This window comes from Papaver somniferum, chromosome 8 (genome assembly GCF_003573695.1).
Source record: "Papaver somniferum cultivar HN1 chromosome 8, ASM357369v1, whole genome shotgun sequence".
NCBI lineage: Eukaryota > Viridiplantae > Streptophyta > Magnoliopsida > Ranunculales > Papaveraceae > Papaver > Papaver somniferum.
The window spans coordinates 52,468,076-52,474,753 of record NC_039365.1 but is presented as its reverse complement, the minus strand read 5'-3'; the positions used below and the strand labels follow the sequence as shown (position 1 = coordinate 52,474,753).

Genomic DNA, 6,678 nt, shown 5'->3' with positions numbered 1-6,678 from the left:
TGACACGGTCAGTGGGTGAGTCAGACGAGTCAGAAAGCTGACTCGTGAGTCAGATAATTTGGATCTTGAACTGGGTAAACGGGTCGGATCGCGGGTTGACCCGATGGGTCAGTAAGTGGGGTTAGCGGTCCGGTTCAGTGTGCCGTGCCAGATCAGGCCCGTTGGGCTAGAGTTAGGGTCAGAAATCTTAATTAGAGTTTTTGGACCACTTATGGTCCGTATTAGCTTTCGGTTCCTTCTGTAAAGTTGTAGCATTTTTCGAGGGATTGCCAATGACACCCAATTTTACCCCATTCGAATAAGCAGATATTAATTTATGCCTAGAACACTTAATAAGAGGTTGTGAAACCACTAATATAACTAGAACCCTTAGTTATTTCACTTAGCCTTTAACTAGAGAATTGTATGAAATTATTTATGAGCCTTGTATGAGCCTTTTGGATAAACTCTTAGATTGCTTGTATGGTTAACAGTTGATCTTTATTAACAACGATTGATTCATACGATGAACCAGTGGATTGTGGATCCCGAGTAGGCGTGGCTTGTCATCAGATCAGGTGGAAACTATTGTAAACTTCTTGTAATCATTAAGTTTAATTTATATGCGAGCATGATGAGTCTTTAATTTCTGTAAGCATATTGTTTGTAATTCAATGGAATGTTGTGTGATATCCGTTGTGTGATTTCCCTGCGAAGAGTGTCTGTGTTCCCCATAGCTCTTGGCTAAGTTTAGTAGTGCAATGCTACGTTGTTTGAATATTGTTTAGTAGTCCGGCTTTACCATTGTCTTAAGATAGTAGTCCGGGTTTACCCCGGTTGATTATTAGTTAGTAGTCCGACTTTACCCCGGTTAGATATTATATATAATATATTTTATTTGGGGGAGTCACTCTGTGCATATCATACTTGTTTGTTCAGTCTTAGTAGTATGACTGGGTTACTGCGACCTTGACTTAGAAATAAATTCTAGGTTCATGACTGGATATGGTCATTATTTGGAGACTTTGGCCTATGAATAATGATTGGGCCTTTTGTGAACCTGTTGTGCGGGGTCAGATCATAGTAATCAAAACTTATTAGATTCTAGACTTAGATGGTGGCATTTGGATTTATGAGGTGTATGCATTCCACAATAATATCTTACGGAACCTGGATTCATGCTATCATTTGAGACTGGAGTTATTCCTAGCATCTTCTTCTCAATTGAGTGAGACGATGTTAGGATAACATATACTTAGGTTGTTTAACTCTATTCTCGTAGATTCATCCGGTGGTGGATCTTTCATGGATATTTCCACGATGGACGCAATATCTGGGGAAAAGAGTTGAAGCAATCTTCTACTTTGTGTTGTGTGTAAAAGGTGTTATCTGTTTTCTTCTATTATTCTGTTTTAATTTCATTATTTTTTAGAACTGAGAAGCATGTTAGTGATTACTTATAGGATATATGTTTCCATTGGGCACTCCTTTGGGATGATGCGCTCACTCGTCCCCACTTCAGTTTCAGTAATCAGAAGAAATGATACGCGTGAAGATATCCATTATCGTAGCTTAAATATTTTTGCGATGTTAGAGATGTTATGAAACTTTTATAATATATCTTTATTCTTTATTTATTCCGTAAAACAACTCGTTAATATATTTATATCACAAGAGAGTTCTTCATTTATACAATATCAGATTGTATGGTTCTTTTTTTGGAATTAGCTTATGTAACTGAGTTTCTTAAGATCGGTAATACAGGTTTAATGCTTCAATTAGGTTGTAATCCTATTATCTAAGCAAGTGATTAGGTTGGGGCGTCACATTAGCTAATAAAGCTTCATTGAAAATCTGAATATTTTTAAATCCTAAGCCTCCAAACATCTTTGCTTTGCACATTGAATTCCATGATATCATGTAGTATCCTCTGCCATTAACCTTATTCCACCAGTATCTTCTTTGAAGAGATTCTATCTCCTTAATTGTCTTTTTCGGCATATTAAAGCATCCCATTTGGAACTGAGCCATAATTCCAGTTGCTGATTGAATTTGTGTACTTCTCCCTGCCTGTGTTACCATCTTTCCTTGCTAATTAGGTAACTGTAAGGACCCTCAAGCTCGTCAACGCTATTAGACTAGTCAAGAGACGTCTTAGGCGCTAATAACTCGATTAGTTTAACACGGACGTTAATTAATAGAAATTAATCTAACAACGATCTACATACGAAACTAGTACCGTTAGATAGAACCCCAGAAGTTATGCGGACACTGAACGAAGAAGATATCACCGGATGAGTATAAAGAGAAGATGAATCATTTTATAGTCAAACCGACTTGGAAGCCCTTATCAGATCGTGGGTGCCTCAGTAGAATCTGGTCGGCCTTATCTACCTAATCGAGAGAATACTCTCATTTCTTATTCTTCTTTATCTCTTTTCTTCTTCTTCTTCTGCTCCTCTGCTTTCCATCTGAGGTTGATTGTGAGGATCGATTCGAGAGATATTACCGAGGAAGATGTTTAGGCGACGAAGGAGATGATGTTGCCATTAATTATGGTGGAGAAGAATTAAGGATTTTTAGGGCTACGATTCACAGAGGGAAAAGTAGAATTAGGGTTTCGGAAGTTGGGTTCATGAAGAACTGTTGATGAAATCAAGAAGTTAGAAGATGGGTTTGTCCTCAATTGACGATTGTTTGAATCTGTAGTGTTGTTTGAGGATTAAATTAGGAAGCTAGGGTTTGAGTTTGGTTTCATGCATGGAAGAATTGAGTTGTAGGTTGATAATTAGAAGATGAAATTGATGTTTTGAGAAGGAGATTTGAGATGGGTTTTAATAGTTTGAGTGGGTTGGGGTTCAGATGAAGAGTAATTATGAATTGGAGAAGTCAGGGTTTTGAAGTTGAGATCGATTGAAGCTCATGTTTGGATTTGTTGGAGAACTAGGGTTTAATTCTCGTATCAAGAAGGTGATGAAGTTACTATTGGTGCTGGTTCAGTGAACCTATTATGAGGTAATTGATTTCTCAATAACTTAGTATAGTTATTCTGTTCTGTTTTGAGTTTATGGGTTTGTTAATTGAACTAAGAGTTGAGATGGATGTGTGTGTATTGAACGGACCTGAGGCTTTGAGAATGTTTGGTGGTGTTGCTTTGACTGTGTTTGTGTAGCTAGTAATGTGATTGAGATACAAAGTAGGATTGAACCAAGTGGAATTAGATAATGGAACTGAAATTACAGTTAGTGTTGGCTGGAGATAATGTATTTGGCAGGGAAGAAGATTTAGTGTTTGAAATGAAGAACATATATACCTTGCTGGAGTCATTACACTTAATTAGAGCTATTAGTGTTGAGATTCACAGATGCAGGGGTCATTGTGGTTGCAGTGGCAGTTCAGTTGTGTTGGTGGTTTGAGATGATGTTGTCTGTGTAACTGAAGATGTAGGGTATTGTGATTTGGTCTTGAGGTGAACTGTAATGGGTGCAGATGAGAATTGTGTTGGATATGTATGTATTGAGTTGATGATGCTAAAACTGAACTCGGTGGTAGTGTTGTGATGATGTTAGGTTGGTTATGGTATCTGTGAAGCTGTAATTTTGATTGACTTAGTAGTCTTGGTTCTGGAGAGGCCGAGTCTAGTTGAACTGATGAGACGTTGCTGATGAGTTACAATTGTTCAGTGGTACTGTTGTTGGTGATTAGAGAGTAGCAGGTGATGATATGAACTGAGTTTGAGTAAGGCTGTGAGAGTTTGTAATTGAGTTATTCAACTGAAGTTTGGTGAATTCAGATTGGTAGATTGTATTTGCTGTGAAAGCTTGTTACTGCAATTGCAGGTAAACTTACTTTGCATTTGTAATTGAGATTCAAAGATTTTAAGAATGAATGAATTGATGCATTGTTTAGATTGAAGTTGAACTGGGTTAGAATTGCAATTGTGTGAGAACCTTTAGTCTGTATGACTGAACTTATTCAGTCTGACTCGGTTTTGTCCTTGCCTGATTGAACTTATTCAGTTTGACTCGGTTTTGTCCTTGTCTGACTGAGTTAACCCATTAACCAGACCTGACTAGTTTTGACTCAGTAGACCTTGACCGAGTTGACTCTGTTGTCTAGACTTGACCATTTGACCAGAACCTAGACTTGACTTGGACGTTGACTGCTAGTTGACCCTTGACCATTAGTTCGACTGATAGAGACTGTTAGTTGACTTTTGTGGACTTGGGCTTAGGTCAGTTTTCTTATTTAGATGTTTTGGACCTCTTATGGTTCGAATTAGCCTTTGGCTTCTTTCACAAAGTTGTAGATATTCATAAGACCTAGCTGATAGACTATAGAAACCAATCTAATTGAATTAATAAACCTTTAGATATGCAAGAGATGGATAATGAAGATGTATTAAACCACAAATGGGCTTAGAACCATTAGATAGACTTATATGATTCTTGTGTGAGCCATTTTGGCTAGTTTCTTAGACTTTTTGTGTGATTAACAGTTTGTCTGTATTAACAACGATCGATTCAAAGAATGAACAAGTGGATCGTGGATCTCGAGATAGGCATGGCTTGTCATCGGTGGGAATACACTTGACTCTTTTGTAACCATTATTGTTGCTTTTACAAAGTTTATGCTTAACAAACTCATGCATTGTCAGTATATGCATTCCATGCTTTATTTAATTTGCATTATGATTACTCTGTTGATTCTGTTAATCTTTTCGTGGTTTGGAAAGGACCTGTAATGTTTTGTTGTCAATATGAATTGTTATGGGAAATGAGAATTTCCATGTGTGGTATATAGGATACGCTCCTTCATATTTATATCTATATGAATTTAGCTTTTATTGTTTAGAGTGGGTCATCATGGTCTTGGTGATATCAATAGCTATTGAGTGTGGTTAACACGAATATTATACATTGTTTGAAGAAGGAGTTTGTCCATATAAATGTTTGTTTATTTCGGTGAAGATAGGTTCTTTCACATTTATACCTACATGAATTCAGCTTTTATTGCTTAGAGTGGGTCATCATGGTCTTGGTGATATCAATAGCTAATGAGTGTGGTCAGCACGAATATTATACATTGTTTGAAGAAAGAGCTTGTCCATATTCATGTTTGTTTTATTTCAGTAACTTGGTCACTTTTTAATATTTGGGAAAACGTTATTGTTTTCCAAATCTTGCCATGATTACATGAAAGTTAAATGTTTTTCCTGCGGGGCACCCCTTTTAAGGATGATGTGTTCACCCATTCCCACTTTCAGTTTCATAGTCAGATCAGAGTAGCGCAGCGAAAGCTTCGAGGGTTGATTTCGTTAGTTGGTTAACTTTTATTATGTTTTTTATGTTGCATATTATATCTGTAAACCAAATGAATATTGTATATGTATCATTTGAGAGGAGTTCTTGTATAAAGTAGCTTATTGTCACTGTCATCCTGTAATATAGTGGTCAACATCCTCCATTCATCAATTTTCTTTCTCCATTTGAAGCTTGTCCAATTTTTTTTTTTGGTTCCATTCTGTCATGTTCAAAGCGTTCAGCTGGACATAGTTCAGTTCTTAGTTAACCATCAGTGATACACAACTACTCTTTGTGTTTTACCTGCACATTTATGAGAACTAAACCTCTCCTTTGAGTAACCAGGTGCCGGCGAAACCGAAGCACAAGCTAAGGAAAAGCATAAAAAGAGCAGCAGAACCCAGTTGTTATTGTGGATAAAACCGGTTGGTGTCATTCTCGAACCTCATTATACTTATATTTGCGTGAATGATAAACCATGATTAGCCTGATACACTATCTGCCTTACTGAGCATTATTTCCACCTACAATTTAAGGTATCCATGAGCATGATTCTGTGAAGACTGAACAACATATCTACTTGTTGAATTTGTTATTTCACTAAGAAATTCTTATTCTCGGCAGAACTCGTGTCTGTATACTTTTGGCCCTGAATCTGTTTGCCATTCATACTTCCCTGATTTACTCATTGTTGTTTGTTCGAGCTTTACATCATAGTGTTGTGTGCGTAAGTCCAAAAGCTATTCTTTGGTTTACATGAGTATTTTCTCCCTGTTTTGAAAATTGTTTGGTTGTCTCGGGGTGTTATAACATGTTAACTGGCATCCTTGCTAGGCTATGACTGTGACCTTTAGAGACCAAACCAATCGACTAGTTAGAATCATTCAAGAGGACATTGTTGATATTCCCAGCTCTGAAGTAGATAGCCCTGACAAATATGAGACAATGGGTGAGGAACTGAACAAACCCCGCAGTCTCAAGGACTACATGTACCCAACAAGGGCAAGCCAGCCCTCTTGCATCATTCTACCAGCTGATGCTGGCCAGTTTGAACTGAAGGCAAGCACAATTCATATGTTTCCTGTGTTTAGAGGGGTTGATGCTGAAAACCCTTACCACCAAGTAAGAGACTTCGAAGATATTTGTGGGACTCTGCGTTTTAACCAAATGCCGGAAGAGTCCCTCAAACTGAGACTGTTTCCTTTCTCTTTGAAAGAAAAAGCCAAGTCTTGGCTGCATGCTCTACAACCACAGTCCATTAGAACATGGGAAGATCTTACAAAAGAATTTTTTAAAAAGCTTTTCCCCAACCATAAAACTGCGACAATTCGTCAAAGTCTGAACGACTTTGTGCAATTAGAAGGAGAGACCTTGGCCAAATATTTGGAGAGATTCA

General features: G+C 37.5%; 1 long non-coding RNA gene across 1 annotated transcript; it reads left to right on the top strand.

Moving 5' to 3' along the window:
• The first annotated feature begins 2,399 nt into the window (after positions 1-2,399).
• LOC113301124 lies at positions 2,400-5,980 on the top strand. The gene is made up of 3 exons (XR_003336029.1): positions 2,400-3,818; positions 4,478-4,556; positions 5,628-5,980. It is a non-coding gene; the product is annotated as an uncharacterized LOC113301124 (long non-coding RNA).
• The last annotated feature ends 698 nt before the right edge of the window (positions 5,981-6,678 follow it).